Here is a 21,954-nt window from a genome sequence, read left to right as displayed (position 1 = left end):
TTAAAAGAAAAAAAACAGAAGTACTACCGAACTCAAATTCTTCTACAAAACAATAAAAATTCAAAATGGAAACAAAATTATATTTAAATTCATTAAAAGGAAAAAGAACAGTGCCTAATACTAGGCTGCAATTTTTTTCATTGTTACTCCAGAAAGATGGAACAAGTTCTTCCATCCATTGATTCAATCCCCAAATGCCAGCAACAGCCAGGGTTGAACCAGGCTAAGTCTAGGAGACCAGAACTCCATCTAGATATCCCAACTGGGTGGCAAGGACCCAAGTCCTTGACCCATCACCTGCTTTGGTGTGCATTAGCAGGAAGCTCAATCAGAACTAGAGTAGCCAGGACTGGAACCAAGCACTCAGATACAGGATGTAGGCATCTCAAATGGCAACTTACACTGTTCCAAGTGCCCACCCTTGAGCTCTAATTCTTATGACAGAACTCAAAATTACCATATTCATAAAGCACAAGTATCATATAGTGCAGCAATACAAGTGAAAGTGGTCCCAACATGACACAAATTATAAATGACCTTACACATGAACAAGAGAAAACAGATCCAGTATCCATCTCTACTCTTATTCCCCAAAGAAGCAACTGTTGTTTTGTTGCCAAATCAAATGGTAAGTAACTAACAAAGTGTCTTTTTTTTCCTCATAAATCATAAAAAGAATGTTCTGTAACCACAGCAAAAACTATAAAATGACAGAAATCAGGAAAATCCTCAAATACTTGGACATTAAGCACATACATAAGTAACTCTTGAGTCAGAGACTTCACAGAAGAAAATTATAAAACAAATACTTTATGAAAATGAAAATATCAAAATTGAGGTGACACAGCTAAATCAGTATTAAGAAAATGTATAGCTTTAAACATCTGCATCAGAAATCATGACCAAGTCAATAACCTAAGCTTTCTTTCACCTGAATAGGAAAAGAGCAAAGTAAACCTAAACTAATCAGGATAAAGTGCTGAATAAAGATTATAGAGAAGAAACTTATAAGAGAAAACAGAAAAACTAAAGACAAAAGTCAGAAAAGCCAAATGCTGGCTGTTGAAAAAGATCAAAAAGTTTGGCAAACCTTGCTAGACTTTTTTTTTTTAAGTCACAAAATAGCAAATCAGGAATAAAAAAACGTGGATGAAATGGACAAATTTTTAGAAAGACACAAAAATACTGACTCAAGAAAAGTTTTAAAATCTGAATAAAATTTCTAACAAGAAGTTGAAAAAGTAACTGAAAATTTTCCTAAAAAGAAAACTGCTAAATTTTAACAAGTAAAGTTAGATTCATTAAAAATAAGTAATACCTGAATAGAGAAGAGAAAACTTTGACGCAAAAGGTCTAGTAACTACCCTAATACAAAACCAGACATATACATCTCAAAATATAGACCAAAGCTCTCATTAACATCAACACAAAATTCATAATAAAATAGAAGTTAGCAACATATAATCCAACACTCAATCAAAAATTTTTTTCAAGGTAAAAGACCAATGGATTTTAATGTAACCGAATACAAAAAATTCATTGATACAGATGCAGGATCCATACATTGAAACTACCTTTCCATTTACAATAATGTTTAAAATATCTATACACATTACAAAATGCATACTATGGAAACACTAAATAGGGATTGCAAACCTTTTTGCAACAAAATAAACTTACCTTTGGGGAGGAAGAAAAGCTTTATTTATTCAAAAAGCAAAGTGACAGACCTATCTTCCATCCACTGACAAAAGTCAGGTCTGGGACAAGCCAAAGCCAGCAGCCAAGACTTCCACCCTGGTCTCTCCCTTGTGTATGGCAGGGGCCCAGGTTCTTGGGCCATCTTCAGCTGCTTTCCAAGGCACATTAGCAGGGAGCTTGGCGGGAAGCGCAGCAGCCGGGATGTGAGCTGGCATTCTGACATTGAATGCCGGCATCACAGGCAATGGCCTACCTCACTGCACCCAAACTTATCTTTTAATTCCATATGTCTATAAGCCTTTCTTTAAAAACTCATCTATTTGAAAAGATGCATAGACAGACGGAAGGAAGAAGGGAAGGAAAGAAAGACAGCTCCCATCCGTTGTTTCACAAACAACTGAGGCTGGGCCAAATCAAAGCCAGGAACTCAATCTAGGTCTCTCACGTAGGTAGTAAGGACCTAACCACCACTGCCTCCCAAGGTGAGAAGCCAGAGCGAAGAACTGAATCCAGGAACTCCATTATGGGACATGGATGTCTCCACCATTAAACACCTGACCTCCCCACCCCCATGACTGAAGTAGCCTCATATTTTTCTCCAAAAATCTAGGACAAGGAAAGAATACCTGCTTTTGTCAATTCTATTCAAAATGGCAGTCAAGGGTCTGGCTAGTGCAGTAAGATTAAGTAATAAGTAAAATTAAAGTCACCTAGATTTAAAAGGAAATAAAACTATTTTAGTAACAGATGACAAGATCTTATATTTGAAACAATCTCACGAAATTCACACACAAAACTATCGTACCCAATAAACAATTTTAACGTCATGGCACATACTTAATATACACAAAAGTCAACTGCCTGGCCAGAAAAATTAGGAAACAGAAATAAAGGGCATCCAAATGGGAAATGAAGGAGTCAAACTGCCACTGTTTACAGATGGCATGATCTTATACATAGAAAATCCCAAAGACCACCAAAAAACGAACAAAAAAAACTATTAAAACTAAGACAAAGTCACCAGTGTCAATATTCTAGGAATGAATACTCAAATTTTTAAAAGTAGTTCCATTAACTGTAATATCACAAATATTTTAAAAACACAGTCCAAATTTGAAATATAAGACATCCACATTCTCAACCACACAATACTGCTTAAAAACTTAATGAAAATCTAAAAACATTTCATGTCCACAGTTTGGAGGAAGACAATTTTCCAACCTATAAAATCAAAGCAATCCCTATAAGAATCATATGTGACTTTGTTTCTTTGTTTTTAAGAAACTGGCTGAGGGGCTGGCGCTGTGGCGCAAGTGGGTTAACTTCCCAGCCTGAAGCACCAGTATCCCTATGGTCACCAGTTCAAAACCTGGCTGCTTCACTTCTGATCCAGCTCTCTGCTATGGCCTGGGAAAACAGTAGAAGATGGCCCAAGTTCTTGGGCCCCAGCACCCACATGGAAGACCCGGAAGAAGCTCCTGGCTCCTGGCTTCAGATCGGTGCAGCTCTGTCCATTGTGGCCAATTGGAGAGTGAACCAGCGGATGGAAGACCTCTCTCTCTCTCTCTCTCTGCCTCTCTTCTGTGTAACTCAAATAAATAAATAAATCTTTTTTTTTTTTTTTTTTAACTGGCTGATTATAAAATTCATATGGGACTCACTTCTAGTCCCGGTCAGGGTGCCGGATTCTGTCCCAGTTGCTCCTCTTCCTGTCCAGCTCTCTGCTGTGGCCCAGGAGGGCAATGGAGGATGGCCCAAGTGCTTGGGCCCTGCACCCGCATGGGAGACAAAGAGAAGCACCTGGCTCCTGGCTTTGGATCAGCGTGGTGCGCTGGCCGCAGTGCGCCGGCTGCAGCGGCCATTGCGGGGTGAACCAAAGGAAAAGGAAGACCTTTCTCTCTGTCTCTCTCTCTCACTGTCCACTCTACCTGTCAAAAAAAACAAAAAACAAAAAACAAAAAACTAAAAGGTAAGCCACTGACTAGAGAAAATATTCACAAATGATATACCTGGGTAAAGGGCTATAAATACAGTATTTCTTTAAAATCTTTCTATAAATCAGTTAAAAGAAATTCAGGGGCCAGCACTGTGGCACAGCAGGTTAACGTTCTGCCGTGAAGTGCTGGCATACTATATGGGTGCCGGTTTGAGACCCGGCTCCTCCACTTCTGATCCAGCTCTCTGCTACGGCCTGGGAAAGCAGTAGAAGATGGCCCAAGTCCTTGGGCCTCTGCACCCACATGGGAGACCCGGAAGAAGCTCCTGGCTCCTGGCCTTGGATCAGCACAGCTCTGGCCGTTGCAGCCAATTGGGGAGTGAACCATCAGATGAAAGACCTCTCTCTCTCTCTGCCTCTCCTCTCTGTGTAACTCTGACTTTCAAATAAATAAATAAATCTTTAAAAATGCTCAATACCATTAGTTATTAAAGCAAGAAAAACTGGCCAGCGCCGTGGCTCACTAGGCTAATCCTCCGCCTTACGGCGCCGGCACACCAGGTTCTAGTCCCGGTCGGGGCGCCGGATTCTGTCCTGGTTGCCCCTCTTCTAGGCCAGCTCTCTGCTGTGGCCAGGGAGTGCAGTGGAGGATGGCCCAAGTACTTGGGCCCTGCACCCCATGGGAGACCAGGATAAGTACCTGGCTCCTGCCATCGGATCAGCACGGTGCGCCAGCCGCGGCGGCCATTGGAGGGTGAACCAACGGCAAAGGAAGACCTTTCTCTCTGTCTCTCTCTCTCTCACTGTCCACTCTGCCTGTCAAAAAAAAGGGGGGGGGGGGCAAGAAAAACTATGACATACTGCTACACACTCACACTGGCTAAATTCAAAATGATAATACCAAGTGTTGGAAAAAATGTGGAGAAAGCACATGACTGATAAAATATAAAGTGGCACAACGACAATGGAAGAAAAATTGGGTTGCTTCATCAAAGAAACATAAATTTACCATTCAATGCAGCAACCTACCCAAAGAGAAATGAAAACACATGCCCCCACAAAGAAATAACATGAAAATATACCTAGCAGTATTTTTTATAACAGCCAAAAGCTAAATACATTTCAAAATGCCCATTAACCGCAGAGTAAATAAAATGTAGCAAGTAAATGGGCAAACTGTGGCAAGGATCTGGCCTAGTGGTTAAGGCTTAAGTTGAAATGCCTGGATCAGATTCCCGGTTTCAGCTCCCAATTCCAGCTCTCTACCAATGCAAATCCTGGAAGGCAGCAGGTGATGGCTGGTGTGGTTAGGTTCCTGCCATCCACATGGGTGACTTAGACTGAATTGCAGACTCCTGCTGCACCCAACTCCAGCCACTGTAGGCATTTTGGGAGTGAGCCAGAGATGGGAGCTAGTACACTCTTGCTTGCTCTTTGGCTCTCTGCCTTACACAAACACACATTTTTTTCAAATGGGCAAAAGCTGATATGTGACAGCAGGGATGAACTTCAAATGTATGCTAACTGAAACCCAGATGCAAAAGAATACATTATATAATCTTTATAAAAAATGACAGAGAAACAAAACCAGTGGTTGCTTAGAGGTGAGAATAGAAGCAAGCATTAACAGTAAATGGGCGGGGCCAGCACCATGATGCAGTAGGTTAATACTATATGGGTGCTGGTTCTAGTCCCGGCTGCTACTCTTCCAATCCAGCTCTCTGCTGTGCCTGGGAAAGCAGTAGAAGATGGCCCAAGTCTTTGGGCCCCTGCATTCGCAAGGGAGACTTGGAAGAAGCTCCTGGCTCCTGGCTTTGGATAGGCACAGCTCCGGCCATTGCAGCCATTTGGGGAGTGAAGCAATGGAAGATCTTTCTGTCTCTCCCTCTCAGTCTGTAACTCTCTCTCTCAAATAAATAAATAAAATCTTAAAAAAAAAAAAAAAAGAACAGTAAATGGGCACAACAGAACTTTCCAGGGGTGATGAAACATTCTAAAATCTGATTATAGTGATCGCTGTACAATTCTAAAAATAAGAACTTAAGATACCAAGTTATAGAATCCAGCCTTACCTAATATCATTTAAAGAATCTTTGTTTAAAAAAAGATTTATTTTTATTGAAAGAGAGAGAGAGGTAGAGAGAGAGGTCTTCCATCCACTGGTTCACTCCCCAGATGGCTGCAACGGCTGCAGCTGCGCTGATCTGAAGCCAGTAGCTTTTTCCGGGTCTCCCACGTGGGTGCAGGGGCCTAAGGACTTGGGCCATCTTCTACTGCTATCCTAGGCCTGAGAGCTGGATTGGAAGAGGAGCAGCCAGGGCTAGAACCGGTGCCCATATGGGATGCCGGCACTTCAGGCTAGGGCTTTAACCCACTGCGCCACAGCACCGGTCCCTGCAAGAATCTCTTTAAAAAAAAAAAAAAAAAAAAAAAATACCCGACTTCATCTAAGGAAGGGAATAGGGTATTAACACATGCACTCGATTTTATGTATGTATAATCATGTGTTGTTTAAAAGCAGGGATCTGTTCAGGAAAATGTCAATACTCCCACAAACCTAGATGGTACAGAAATCAATTGCTCAACATGGCCTCTTGATACAAAGATGAATGAGGTTGCAAGTCCAACACTTATGGCACCACAGGTTGAAGCTAGATCCTTGGGCCCCTGCACCTGCGTGGGAGACCCCAAGGGGGCTCCTGGCTTCAGATCCGCTCAGCTCCGGCCATTGTTTTCATTTGGGGAGTCAACCAACAGATGGAGGACCTCTCCCTCTTTCTGGTTCTACCTCTCTTTCAAATAATAATTAAAAAAAAAGATGAATGAGGCTGTCAGTGCAGCACAGCATGTTTTACAGTAAATTTTATTCTTAAGAAGGAAAGGGAGTGCACTAAATAATGACAGAAAGTAAAGCATATAAACTAGGAACAGATGCTTATTATTATATACTGTATATAACTGTGTATTACTGCTATACAATGAACGGCACCGTTTACACCAGCACCACCTGAGGAATGTGTTACACTGCATTAGAGGTTACATTAACTAGGTAAAAGAAGTTTCTTCAGTTCTATTATAATCTCATGGGGTCACCATTATATATGCAGTTGCTGACCAACACATTATTCATTATTAGTTGTTATGCAGCATGACTATATACATATGGAAGGGGTCTTCAAAAAATTCAAGGAAAATGCGTATTATAAAAAAAACTATGCATAGATTTCAAAATTTGTGTCAAAATAAATTTCTTTTAACTATTTTCCAGTAACTTTTTGTAACTTACTAATGTTCTTAATTTTGTGAAACCTTCACCAGAGTGGGTTTGTTGTTTTTATTGTTGGGTTTATGTGTGTGTGTGTGTGTGTGTGCGCGCACGTGTGTGTGTTTTAAAGGCAGAGAGACAGATATTCTATCCTCCCATTCACTCTCTAAATGTCTGCAATACTCAGGGCTAGGTCTGGACCAGGCGAAAGCCAGAAGCCCAGAATCCAACATGTCTCCCACATGGGTAGCAGGGACCAGCTACCACCCAGGTTGTGCGACAGCAGGAAGCTGGATTGAAAATAGAGGAATCAGCACTTCCATGTGGGTACTCAGAACCAGTATTTCCATCCAGATACTCTGATCCAGATGCAGGCATCCCTAGGAACATCTACAGATGTGGTACACCACTGCATCAAATACTGCTACCATCTTTTGTTCCTAAGTATTTCAAAGTAAATCGCTGTTATCATTTAATCACCTCTACACAAAACACTATGAATCACTACACAAGAATTTTCTTATGTAACTGTGATGCCACTATCACACCTAAAGTAACAATTTTAAAGCCAGATTTAGATTTAACTTAAGAGAAAAAAAACTTTTAAAGTCCTAGAAAGTGGCTTTAGTTCAACCATTAGAAAACTTTTTGTGAGTTATACCTTGTTTTGGTCAATCAATATGCTTGTCAGAGCCATAAGTCTTTCCTTTTATTGAAAATATTTAACACAGATCACTTAAATCATTACAGTATTACTATGCCAAAGCTAGCACCGGGACTGGCTAGCATCCATCCCTGCCCCTTACAAGAATCACTATCAGCCAGCATCAAGAACTACAGAACAGTGTAAGTTTGAAAGACTATAGAGCACCAATATAAAGAAACTAAACTCAAATCAACTTGCTTCTGTCTCTACACAAGGGATAGATTCCCAGAATAAGTAAACAAGAACATCACTACTTTTGGTAAAATTTATGGTTAAAATGTAACATGGGCCGGGGCGGCGGCTCACTAGGCTAATCCTCCACCTTGTGGCACCGGCACACAGGATTCTAGTCCCGGTTTGAGCGCCAGATTCTGTCCCGATTGCCCCTCTTCCAGGGCAGCTCTCTGCTGTGGCCTGGGAGTGCAGTGGAGGATGGCCCAAGTACTTGGGCCCTGCACCCCATGGGAGACCAGGATAAGCACCTGGCTCCTGCAATCGGACCAGCGTGGTGCGCCTCTCTCTGCAACTATGTCTTTCAATAAATAAAATAAATCATTAAAAAAAAAATCTTTGTGGCATAGCAAGTTGTGCTGCCCACCTGCTATACTGGCATCCCATTTGCGTGCCTGAGTCCAGCTATTCCGCTTCCAATCTAGCTCTCTGCTAATGTGCCTGGGAAACCAACAGAAAATGGCCAGGTGGGAAACCCGGATGGAGTTCCAGGCTCCAGGCTTCAGATTGGCCCAGCCCTGACTGTTGCAGCCATTTGGGGAATGAACCAATGGATGGAAGCTCTCTCTGTAACTCTTTCAAATAAGTTTTTTAACAAATTCTTATTCTATAGTTGACATAAAAAAGAAATAATTTCATCAAAATGAAAACTGATAAAATTTACATGTTCTACACAGAAAACTGATCAAGGAATCAACTATCTTAATGGCTTAACTCTGGCCTTTGACTTAAGGGAGGGGGAGGGGGGAGGGGGGAGGGGGGGAGTGGGAGAGGGAGAGCTGTGCAAAGAGGCCAAAACTAGGAGCCTGGAACTTCATCTGGGTCTCCCACATGGATGGCAGGGGCCCAAGCTATCAAGCCATAGTCTACTGCTTTCCCAGGTGCATTAGCAGGGAACTGATTGCAGCCAGGACTTGAACAGGCAGGCACCCATATGAGTTGCCAGCATCTCAAGTGTCAGCCTCCACATAATTCTAATTTTAATGTCACAAGCACAAAAAAGCATGTCCCAGGACAAAACATTGAACTTACCACAATTCCCTCTCCAGAATACTATCTCATGGTCATGTTTCTATTGAAGCAAGTACTGCCTAATCAATAACCTCATATAATTCAAATACTTTTATATAAACCTTTTTTATTATTGCCTTAACATGTGAGGAAATGACTAAGACTCATGTCTAAGTCATGACTAAGAGGGGCTGCCTGCAGTGCCAGCATCCCATATGGGTGCCTGTTTGAGTCCTGGCTGCTCCACTTCCAATCCAGCTCTCTGCTACTGCCTGGGAAAGCAGTAGATGATGGCCCAAATGATTGGGCCCCTGCACCTATGTGAGAGACCCCCAAGAAGCTCCTGGCTCCGGATTGGCCCAGCTCCAGGTACTGCAGCCATTTGGGGAGTGAACCAGTGGATGGATACCCCCCACCCCAACCCACTCCCACCTCTCTCTCTGCCTCTAACTCCGCCTTTCAAATAAATAAATAAATAAATCTTAAAAAAAAATAAAAGATTCACATGAACATCCAAAATTGCTAGTATCAGAAAACAAAAAAATGCCACAAGTAGGTAATACTGACTAAAATCAGCATTATAATTTGGCCAAGAAGCACTGTCATAAACTAAATTTTAATATTGAAGGAATCTATAAGAAAACTCAAAAAAATCTTATAATACTTTATTGTAGGGGGAAAAAAATCTGCCCCCCTCAAGTGGTTTTATCAAAGTAATGGAGGGGCCAGTGCTGTGGCACCGTGGGTTAAAGCCCCGGCCTGTAGGACTGGCATCCTATATGGGCGCCAGTTTGAGTCCCAGCTGCTCCTCTTCCAATCCAGCTCTCTGCTATGGCCTGGGAAAGCAGTAGAAGATGGCCCAAGTCCTTGGGTCCCTGCACCCATGTGAGAGACCTGGAAGAAGCTCCTGTCTCCTGGCTTTGCATCAGCTAAGCTCTAGCCATTGCAGTCATTTGGGGAGTGAACAACAGAATGAAAGACCACTCTTCTCTGGCTCTATCTCTAACTCTTTCATATAAATGAAATAAATCTTAAAAAAAAAAAAAAAGTAATGGAAAAAAAAATAAGAACAGTACAAAACCCAAGAGCTGTAAAATATGCAGCATCCTACAAAGTCAGGAAACAGTTTTCTTCCTTTTTTGAGAACATTAAACAGACGTGCATATAAAGGGTACATTTCTATGTAGTAACTCAATAAAAGATACTTTCCATCAGACTAAATTTGCTTCCCAAATGAACCTACACCAAAATAATTAGAAAATACTCAACCTAACAATATTTGTTTCACAAACATGTCACATCTTTCTAATTTCTACAGTATGGCAAAAAAAAAAAAAAAAAAAAACTTGCTCATATTTTAAAATACCTAAAATTAAGAAAAACCAATGAAAACAATGCGAGTGTGATCTCAAACAGGAGTGGAGACAGAGGCAGAATATTAACAGTGACTGGGAGGGAAGTAACCAATTATTATGTTAAGATCATCAGTCAACATACTGGAGAAGGTATTCCTCTTTCACTTACATCCCAAAACATGTCCTCCTGATGGACAGTCTGTATGCTTAACACCACACAAATGAATGATTCTTCCATTATTTTATGACTCTATCACTCAACATTCACCTGGCTATTTCTCATGAACATGAAAAACTAGTACATGTTAAGTCGCTGAAGTTTAGTAGACTATTGCTGTAACAAATCAAAAGGAACTTTAAAGTTGTTGGGCATGCAAATTCTTGGGACACCAATTAATGTAACCAAAGTTTATCAGGAGTTACTCTGAGAATTATTATTCCTAGAGTAAAGAGGAAGAAAGGGGAAGAACAAGTAAGGCTGGGATGTATTCAAAAAAGGGTCTCCTGTGACTTCACAGGAAGCTCTGCAATGGCTCTTTAGCATTCTGATATACGATAATGACTTTGTAACCACTAGGCAAAATGACTGCCCCTGGACCAGACTTCAAAGGCAAGCTACTCAAAAGAAGGAGACGTGACCTTGAACAAGTGGCTCTCTTTAGCTAAAGACAATTCCCAAGGAGTTCTGATAGTCTCAGCAGAATGCCCAGCAACTAAGAAAATTAACTCCTTTGGGAGGAATCTGGGTAGCATCATGGCAGCCCCAACAATCAGTAATTTTATAACTGTCCAAGTCTGAAAAATTCTTAGTGAAACAATGTAATAAAATAATGATGTGTCTTTGAAAATGACTTGGCCTTCTGCTTCTTAAAACCGTATAGTCACTAAATATCTTAATAGTTTCCAGCTCTAAAGTTTGTTCATTCTAAGACTTTCTGCCCATCTATAAAGGGTATATTAAGGGCCAGCATTATGGCATAGCAGGTAAAGTTGCCGCCTGTAAAGCAGTTCACATCCCAGCTTCTCCACTTCACATCTAGCTTCCTGCTAATGGCCTTGGAAAAGCAGCAGGAAATGGCCTAAGAGCTTGGGTCCCTGCCACGTATGTGGAAGACCCGGAAGAAGCTCCTGGCCCTCCTAGGTGTGAACCAGCAAATGGAAAATCGATCACTGTCTTTCCTTCTCTTTCTTTTTTTTTTTTTTTTGACAGGCAGAGTGGACAGTGAGAGAGAGAGACAGAGAGAAAGGTCTTCCTTTGCCGTTGGTTCACCCTCCAATGGCCGCCGCGGCCGGCGCGCTGCGGCCGGCGCACCGCGCTGATCCGATGGCAGGAGCCAGGAGCCAGGTGCTTTTCCTGGTCTCCCATGGGGTGCAGGGCCCAAGCACCTGGGCCATCCTCCACTGCACTCTCTGGCCACAGCAGAGGGCTGGCCTGGAAGAGGGGCAACCGGGACAGAATCCGGCGCCCCGACCGGGACTAGAACCCGGTGTGCCGGCGCCGCTAGGCGGAGGATTAGCCTAGTGAGCCGCGGCGCCGGCCTTTCCTTCTCTTTCAAAATAAATAAATAAATCTTTTTTTTTTTTAATTAGGCAGAGTTAGACAGTGAGAGAGACAGAAAAGGTCTTCCTTCCACTGGTTCACCCCCCCAAAATGGCTGCTACGGCCGGCGCGCCGATCCGAAGCCAGGAGCCAGGTGCTTCTCCTGGTCTCCCATACGGGTCCAGGGGCCCAAGCACTTGGGCCATCCTCCACTGCACTCCCGGGCCACAGCAGAGAGCTGGACTGGAAGAGGAGCAACCAGGACTAGAACCCAGCGCCCATATGGGATGCCAGCGCCACAGGCAGAGGATTAACCAAGTGAGCCACGGCGCCAGCCCCAATAAATACATCTTAAAGTCTACTAAAAATCTTAAATTCGGATATCATTAATTGTTGAAGTGATTAGGTGTATGAGACCTACATGCCATTTTACGTTGAAATTTTCTACAAATGTTATGGAAATAAAGTCAAATAAAAGCTTGAATAATTCTCCTTCCCAATGTTCTTGCTCCCATCCTCCCTCTCCAACTGCCCAATTAACTGTTTCTTATCCTCTCACTTATACCTTCAATTTCCTTCACAAAAGCATTTCCCCTCCAGTAATTTATACTGAAATCAGTCTTGTAAAGGAAGACAAAAAATGCTAATCCTAAACTAATTCGGTGTTTCTGTTTGGTATTTTTCCCTGAAATACTTTCCCCCTTTTCTCCTAGTTACATACAGTATCCTCCATTTACTCTATATCCTCTTCTTCCGTCCCTTCCTTAATTTTATTATTTCCCATGTTTCTATAAAAGGATCATGGACTGGCGCTGCAGCTCACTTGGCTAATCCTCTGCCTGCGGCGCCGGCACCCCGGGTTCTAGTCCCGGTCGGGGCACCGCATTCTGTCCTGGTTGCTCCTCTTCCAGTCTAGCTCTCTGCTGTGGCCTGAGAGGGCAGTGGAGGATGGCCCAAGTGCTTGGGTCCTATACCTGCATGGGAGACCAGGAGGAAGCACCTGGCTCCTGGCTTCAGATCAGCGCGGTTGGGGGGTAAACCAATGGAAGGAAGACCTTTCTCTCTATCTCTCTCACTGTCTAACTCTGCCTGTCAAAAATAAATAAATAAAATAAATAAGTAAGTAAGTAAGGATCATGTTCTCCTTACTCAATTCCAGTATTCCTTAGTGACCTTTACAGGGTTACAGGCCCCTTTGGAAATTTGATGAAACACATATGCATAGATATGAATTATTGCACAAAACTGTACGGGGACTATGAGCTTTCCCCTGCTTATAAAACAGGGAATGCCAAGCCAGCCAAACCTTTTTTTTTTGACAGGCAGAGTGGACAGTGAGAGAGAGAGACAGGGAAAAAGGTCTTCCTTTGCCATTGGTTCACCCTCCAATGGCCGCCGCAGCTGATGCGCTGCGGCCGGCGCACCGAGCTGATCCTAAGCCAGGAGCCAGACAGCCAAACTTTTAAAACTTATCCATATACTCTTATCTCAGTGATTTGTCCACAACGGTTTTTTTTTGTTTTGTTTTGTTTTTGTTTTTTTTTTTTTTTTTTTAGATTTATGTATTTCAAAGGCAGAGTGCTAGAGAGGCAGAGGCAGAGAGAGAGAGAGAAAGTTTTCCATGCACTGGTTCACTCCCCAACTGGCCGCAACAGCTGGAGCTGAGCTGATCAGGAGCCAGGAGATTCTTACAGGGGCCCAAGGACTTGGGCCATCTTCTACTGCTTTCCCAGGCCATAGCAGAGAGCTGGATCGGAAGTGAAGCAGCTGGGACTCAAACTAGTGCCCATATGCCGGCACTACAGGCAGCGGCTTTACCTGCTATGTCACAGCGCTGGACCCGTAAAGATGTTTTAACTACCATTTATAAACTGGTAACTCCTGAATCTGTAATCCTGGCTCAAATCTTTCTTCTGGGTTTCAGGTCTATAAATGCCTACAAGAATTCTCGTATCTCTCTTAAACCCCCACCTACAAGCCTGTTCTTTCTCCTTTGTACCTACCTTATTCTCTCAGATGCCAACACCAAAACCATCATTCACTCAGATACCATGTACCATGGGCAGGCATTTGGGGGCAGCAGTTAAGACACCACTTGGTATGCCCATATTCTGTACAGGGCTGCCTGAGTTTGAGTCCAGCTCTGCTTCTGACCCAGCTTCCTACTGGATCCTGGGAAGCAGCAGTGATGGCTCAAGTAACTGGGTTCCTGTCACCTGCATGGGAGGAGACCTGGACTGAATTCCTAGCTCCCAGCTTTGACCACTGTGAACTTTTGGAGAGTAAAGCTCTCTCCTTTTGAAATAATTTCATAATCTAAAAAATTAAAATCTAACAATTATACCCTCCAAGTTTTATTCCAAATAGTTCTACCACAGTTGAACTTACTCTGTTTCTCCCCATGAGTAGTTTTTAGTTTATCTGCCTTCTCCAACTTCACCTGCTCTATCAATCCCTCTTCCAGAGTACTACTTAGTATATGTATCTTTCTAAGATACACATCTGATTATATGCCTTTCTTTTCAAAACCCTTCAAAGAGCCTGTAAAATCCAAAGCTTTTGGAATTACATATAAGGCCTTCCAGAATCTAGCCACTACCTACCTACAATCACTATTCTTTCTCTGGAAAACTCCTTACTACATTCTCACTTACCACTGATCTTTACAATACACACAATGCTTATTTATTACCATGTGATTTGCTCTCTTAGAACATCCTTCCTTCCTTGCATAGTGAACTTACTCAATATCAAGAGTCAACTCAAATATGACCTCCTGGACAAAGTTTTCCTTAATTCTCTTCCTGAATTTGTTCAAAAAACACTTTACACATTCTCCTATTATAACTCTTATCACACTACATTCTCACTGCTCACTAGGTCTCATTTACTCAAGGCCAGGAACTTATGTACACCTGCAAGCCATTGATGGCACATAAATCATCACCTAATAAAATGTACAATGAATGAATCATGAAAAGAACATTAGGTTTAAGAGTGACCTTGGACATTACGTCTTACTTTAACCAACATGGACTTTCATGAATTACATAGCTAACTACTGGCCATAAGAATGAGTAAAGCTGAGTCAACTGATTTCCAGTATACTAGTTTTTCTTTCAACTTATCTAGCACCATCCCATTGAGACAATTTTAACTTCTTTCCACTTACCAAAAAGAATGAGTACTGAATGCAGATCACAAAAAGAATAATTCACCACAAGATATAAAACAAATTTTAAGGGAAAAAATCAGCAAGAATAGATACTGACAATAATGGATTGTTACTAGCATAGAAAGAGTAAAAGGAAACTGACACTATGGTGCTGCGGATTAAGCCACCTGCAGTCCCCACTGCTCCGCTTCTGATCCAGCTCCCTACTAATGTGCCTGGGAAAGCAGCAAAGGATGGTCCAAGTGCTTAGGGCCCTGCACCCATGTGGGAGACCCAGATGAAGCTCCTGGCTCCTGGCTTTGGTTTGGCCCAGTCCTGGCAGTTGTGGTCATATGGGGAATGAACCGGCAGATGGAGGATTCTCTCTCCCTCTCTAGAACTCTTTCAAACAAATAAATAGAGTGAAAGAAATGGGAGAAAGGATCCTCAACAAGTTTACAAAAGTCAGGAAATGGCCGGCGCCGCGGCTCACTAGGCTAATCCTCCGCCTTGCGGCGCTGGCACACGGGGTTCTAGTCCTAGTCGGGGCGCCGGATTCTGTCCCGGTTGCCCCTCTTCCAGGCCAGCTCTCTGCTGTGGCCAGGGAGTGCAGTGGAGGATGGCCCAAGTCCTTGGGTCCTGCACCCCATGGGAGACCAGGATAAGTACCTGGCTCCTGCCATCGGATCGGCGCGGTGCACTGGTTGCAGTGCGCCGGTGCGGCGGCCATTGGAGGGTGAACCAACGGCAAAGGAAGACCTTTCTCTGTCTCACTGTCCACTCCTGCCTGTCAAAAAAAAAAAAAAAAGAAAGAAAATGGCCCAAGTCCTTGGGCCATCTCTCTCTGCCTCTGCCTCTAATTCTGCCTTTAAAAAAAAATTAAAAAATTAAAAAAAAGTCAGGAAATACCCTACTACACAGAAACTTAAGCTGCAAAAGCCCACCTAGATTCTCTTAGGCACTGCTCTGTTTTTAAATGTTAATCTTAAATGTTTCCAGTGAACATACATGCAACCAAATATTTTACTATATTCTCTAAAACAAAGTCCCACAACAACAAAGCTCAGGCTATACATTACTAGTTTAGGAATGTACAGCAGGGCTGGTACTGTGGCATAAAAGGTTAAGCATCCCTTCTGGGCACCAGTTCACATCCTGGCTGCTCCACTTCCAATCTGGCTCTCTGCTAACGGCCTGAGAAAGCAGTGAAAGATGGCCCGAGTGCTTGGACCCCTGCATCCACCTGGCAGACCCAGAAGCTCCTGGCTCCTGGCTTTGGATCAGCCTAGCTCCAGCTGTCACGGCCATCTGGGAAGTGAACCAGCAGATGGAAGACCTCTCTATCTATCTATCTATCTATCTATCTATCTCTCTCTCTCTCTCTCTCCCCCTCTGTCTGCAACTCTGCCTCTCAAATAAATAAATAAATCTTTAAAATTAAGAAAGAATTTATAGCATCAGAAGACTATGTAGGAGCCAGCGCTGTGGCATAGCGGGTAAAGTCACTGCCTGCGGTGCTGGCATCCCATGTGGGCCCTGGTTCGAGTCCTAGCTGCTCCTCTTTTGATCCAGCTTTCTGCTATGGCCTGGGAAAGCAGTAGAGAACGGCCCAAGTCCTTGGGCCTCTGCACCCATGAGCAAGGCCCAGAAAAAGCTCCTGGCTCCTGGCTTCAGATAGCTCAGCACTGGCTGTTGGGGCCATCTGGGGAGTGAACAAGCAGCTGGAAGATCTACCTCTCTCTCTTTGCCTCTGGCTCTCTTTAACTCTGCCTTTCAAATAAATAAATATCTTAAAAAAAAAAAAAAAAAGACTATGTATATATTCATATATACATACTAAATATATAACAGATTCATGTATGATATATATGTGTAAAATAAGCAAATAAGAATATATTTAAGTCATGATTAGACTGAGCTGGCTTTCATTAAGTGATATTCTCACAAGTTTATATATGAAATTAATTTATAAAATTTTCTAATAGAAGCAACAAACTGATGCTCATTAATCCAAATATATCCTATTTATACCAAACCTGGTTCCTCTTCCGGTATGAAAATAACTACAGTTTACTTGATGTTATGATCCATTCAGCCAAGCAGTCTCCAATAACACCAAGGTATATATAGAGTGGGAGAATATACCTCCCCCACTGATGATATTCTACCATTCATGTCCAAAGTCTAAGATAGGACCTGAACAATAATCCTTTCACACCTAATCCACTGATCTCCATTTTCCAAGTCTCCAAGTGAGGACTTAATTGTTTAGGCTATCTTCACTTAACACATTTTTCCTTCTTAAATGTTCAGCACTTAAAACCTATTCTTTTGTTTTCTAAAGATGTATTTATTTGAGTCAGAGACGGAAAGAGGAAAAGAAAAACAGAGACAGAGAGATATTCCATCTGCTGGCTCACCCCTCAAATGGCTGCAATGGCCAGGGCTGTACCAAAGCCAGGAGCCAGGAATTCCATCTGGGCATCCTGTGTAGGTGGCAAGTCCCCAAGTACTGGGGCCATTTTCTGCTGCTTTCCCAGGTGCATTTGCAGGCAGTTGGATTGGAAGTGAAGAGCACTAGAATCAGTGCTCATATGGGATGCCAGCATCCACTTAACCCAATTGTACCACAACACCACCCCCAAACCTATTCCTTTAAACTTCTACCTGGTTTATTTTGTAGTAAACCAAAAAGCAAACACATGCCTCAAATAATTAGCATGTAAAAACGGACTAATGTTTTTGAGGAAATTATTGGTTTTCTAATTAAATATTCAAGTGGCTTTGTCCAGGACAGCATTAGCCCTGTTAAATACTCCTGATCACCTGAAATCCACAGACCCATAAACTATTTTCTTTAAAACAATCCAGCACAAACAATCACAGAAAGCCAGAAAAATAAGTATTTTAATTAAAAATAAGGAAGAAGGATAATGTAACTGACATGCATCAGATGGGGGCTGGCGCTGTGTGGCACAGTGGGTAAATCCACCATCTGCAGTGCCAGCACCCCTATGAAAATCCCAGCTGCTCCTCTTCTGATGCAGCTCTCTGCTATGGCCTGGGAAAGCAATAGAGGATGGCCCAAGTCCTTGGGCCCCTGCACCTGCGTGGGAGACCCGGAGGAAGCTCCCGGCTCCTGGCTTCAGATCAGCACAGCTCTGGCTGTTGTAGCCAATTGGGGAGTGAACCAGCAGATGGAAGATCACTCTCTCTCTGTGCCTCTCCTTCTCTCTCTGTTTAACTCTTTCAAATAAATAAATCTTGCCAAAAAAAAAACAAAAACAAAAAACAAAAAGATATGCATTAGACACTAAAAATGGTCATAGCAAACAAAAAAGTATATCACTTGATCAAGTAACTATTATAAAGCTCACTATCTATTCATAAATTACTATACTGAGATGCCAGTGATCACTACATTGCCAATTTTAGAGTAGGAGCAAAGAAAAAGAACAATTTGACACTGCAATTGTGAAAGTATTAATGTATGTCAAGCAAGTCATTTAAAGAGCATCTGAACATTAAACCTCAGAATTTCTTTAACTTTGTACTTTGCTGGTTAACCTAAAACTGTGATTAAAAATATTTTATAGTACTTAGGGGTAGTAAGTCATTGTTTTATACAAGGTAAGCTTCAGCAGTCAGCTATCATTATAAACTAAACTAAAAAAAAAAAAAATTCACTCAGATTAAATAGATGATGTATAATTACTCAGGCCCACGGCATATTCATAAACTCAAGTCATGCCTCATTTCATATGCTAGCTAAAAATTAAAAGAAAATGCCAGCCATCATTTATCATAATAACTAAGCAGGGAAGACTTTTTTTTTAATATTCATTTATGGGGCCAGCACTGAGGCATAGTAGGCTAAGCTTCCACCTGTGGAGCTGGCATCCCATATGGGTACCAGTTTGTGTCCCAGCTGCTCCTCTTCCAATCTAGCTCTCTGCTTATGGCCTGGGAAAGTGGCCCAAGTGCTTGGACACCTGCACCCACATGGGAAACCCAGAAGCTCCTGGCTCCTAACTTCAGATCAGCTCAGCTCCAGCCAAGTGAACTAGTAGATGGAAGATCATTCTCTCTCCCTCTCTTTGTAACTCTACCTCTCAAAAATAAATAAAATCTTAAAAAAAAAAAAAAAGATTTATTTACTTGAAAGGCAGAGTTAGAGAGACAGTGAAAATGGTCGCAATGACTAGGGCTGAGCCAGTCCAAAGCCAGGAGCTAGGAGCTTTTTCCAGTTCTCCCACGTGGGTGCAGGGCCCCAAAGACTTGGGCCATCCTGTTGCTTTCCCAGGCACATTATCAGGGAGCTGGATCTCAAGTGGAGCAGTCAGGACTCCAACCAGTGCCCATTTGGGATGGTGCCGCTAGAGGCCATGGCTTAACCCACTGAGCCATACCGCCAGCCCCAAGAAGACTTCTATATAACGCTCGCAGTTTTGTAATACTTCATTATTTGTAATATTACATTATTTTCATTTTTAGCAAAGCAATGATGGCTACTCATAAAATTATTACCAATAAGATACTGTAGGCTGGTCTATCAGGCACAAGGAATTTGATACTTGGCTGAACAACCAATCAATAGAAATCAAGATCCAAACTTCTCAAACTGATTTTCCATGGGATCCAAAGACTAATTTGTTACCCTCTTAGAGAAGCACCCCAAAATATATTAGCATCTTAAAACTAAATACTATAGCTATCAAGAAATCTACTTAATACAGCACTGTTTAAATTTGCTGGCACATACTCCTTCTCCAAAATACATCTAATCAAACTCACACAAGTATCCCAAGATAGCACAACTATCATCCTTCACCTACCTAAGTACCCTATACTCCAGATCTGACTTAGTATCTTGGGATGCTGCCCAGAAATGTGTATTCTTACAAAGCTTCATAAGTTCTGATGCACAAACAAGATTAGGAACCAGTAAAGACACTTCAACCCTTTTTTGCCTTGAAGCCATCTTTCACTGTAACACAAATTCCTGGGGATTCTTCTAATCATTCCATCATTTAAGTGTGAAAATATGCTAAAATGGCCAGCGCCGCGGCTCACTAGGCTAATCCTCCGCCTAGCGGCGCCGGCACACCAGGTTCTAGTCCCGGTCGGGGCGCCGGATTCTGTCCCGGTTGCCCCTCTTCCAGGCCAGCTCTCTGCTGTGGCCAGGGAATGCAGTGGAGGATGGCCCAAGTGCTTGGGCCCTGCACCCCATGGGAGACCAGGGGCTCCTGCCATCGGATCAGCGCGGTGCGCCGGCCGCAGCGGCCATTGGAGGGTGAACCAACGGCAAAAGGAAGACCTTTCTCTCTCTCTCTCTCTCTCTCACTGTCCACTCTGCCTGTCAAAAAAAAAAAAAAAAATGCTAAAATGATTTTAAGAAGGAAAAAAAGTTTTAATGAAAATATTACTTAAGAGTATACTATAAAGTTCATCCTAATGAAACATACAAAAGAGGTGAGCATTTGGTACAGTGGTTATCACTTGGGATGTCCACGTAGATATCAGAGTGCCTCAGCTTAAATCCCCACTTTCAAACTAGCTTCCAGATGATGTGCTCTCTGCAAGGCAGCAGATGCTGATGTCTCAAGTACTGAGACACCGACATCCATGAGACCCAGATAGAGTTCCAGGCTCCTGGCTCTGGCAGAATCAACCCCAGCTGTTGCAGGCATTTGGGAAATCTCAATCTTAATCTCTGTCTGCTTTCTAAGTAAATAAAAACAAAACATACAAACTTAGCACTAACAAGGACCACTATCTTGCTCCATCTAAATTATCTTTAAAAATGCATTTTGGTGACGTACCCACTTTTTAAAAAAACTTAGTTTGAAAGAGTTATTGAGAAAAGGGGACAGAGACAGAGACATCTTCCATCCACTGGTTTATTCACCAGATGGCCACAACAGCCAGGCCAAAGCTGGGAGCCAGGAGCTTCATCTGAGTCTCCCACATGGGTAGCAGGGACCCAAACAGGCCATTTTCTGCTGCTTTCTGAGGCTATCAACAGGGACCTGGAAGGGAAGAGGCCTAACTGGGACATAAACCAGTGTCCACATGGGATGCAGGTGTTGCAGGCAGCAGTATTACCACTACACACAATGCTGGACCCAGTAATATATCTATTTTAAAATGACATTTATTTATAAACCCATGAATTTTAAAAGCATAGGCTAAATATATTTAACCTATATAATATTTAAAGAGACAAAACTACATATGACTTGGTGTTCAAAATTCCTGTATTTTTTACTGGGAAAAAAAAAAAAGTTTTTTTTTGTTTCGCTACCAAGTGACAAATTCAGACTGGTATCTGCAAACATTTCAATACACTGCACTCCAAAACAGCATAATGGGTAGCACTACATTTTAACACTGTTTTTTGAAATATTACCAACACCTCGCTGATACAGGATGTTAATCCAACACAAACAACTTAAAGACAGAGGTAATAAAACAAATCACAAAGAACCAAATATTTATAATCATTTACATTTTTATGTCCTTCATTATCTACTCTTTCAATATCAACTTAATCTTCTTACTGTTTCTTGTCTCTAACCAATGGCCTGTATGAAATGGGCAAAGGAAAAACCGATACATGACTTAGAGTTAACAAAATACACAACTAAGAGTTAAAACAATTTGGGGGGCCAGCACTAGTCCCAGCTGCTCCTCTTCAGAAACAGCTCTCTGCTATGGCCTGGGAAAGCAGTAGAAGATGGCCCAGACATTTGGGTCTCTAGACTTGCATGAGAGACCCAGAAGAAGTTCCTGGCTTCAGATTCACCCAGCTCCAGCCTTTGTGGCCATTTGGGGAGTGAACCAGTGGATATAAGATCTTGCCCTCTCTCTCTGCCTCTCTGTAACTCTGCCTTTCAAATAAATAAATAAATCTTAAAAAAAAAAAAAAAAGAATTAAAACAATTTGAAGCCCTCTTGGCAGATAGGTTTCAGCTGAATAGTAACTGGCTGTGGTATTTGCTCCAAAGTTCATTTAACATCTCTTCAAATTTTACATCCTAACAGCTAGTTTTAAA

The 21,954-nt window shown here is 42.3% G+C and overlaps 1 protein-coding gene across 5 annotated transcripts in view; it reads right to left on the bottom strand.

The window, feature by feature from the left end:
- Positions 1 to 21,954, bottom strand: part of MSL2 (MSL complex subunit 2) — a 39,859-nt gene that overhangs the window by 3,884 nt on the left and 14,021 nt on the right. The gene's annotated exons all lie outside the window — the stretch shown is intronic.

This window comes from Oryctolagus cuniculus, chromosome 4 (genome assembly GCF_964237555.1).
Source record: "Oryctolagus cuniculus chromosome 4, mOryCun1.1, whole genome shotgun sequence".
Classification (NCBI taxonomy): domain Eukaryota; kingdom Metazoa; phylum Chordata; class Mammalia; order Lagomorpha; family Leporidae; genus Oryctolagus; species Oryctolagus cuniculus.
Note: the sequence above shows the minus strand (reverse complement) of the source record. Positions and strands in the feature narration are given on the sequence as shown.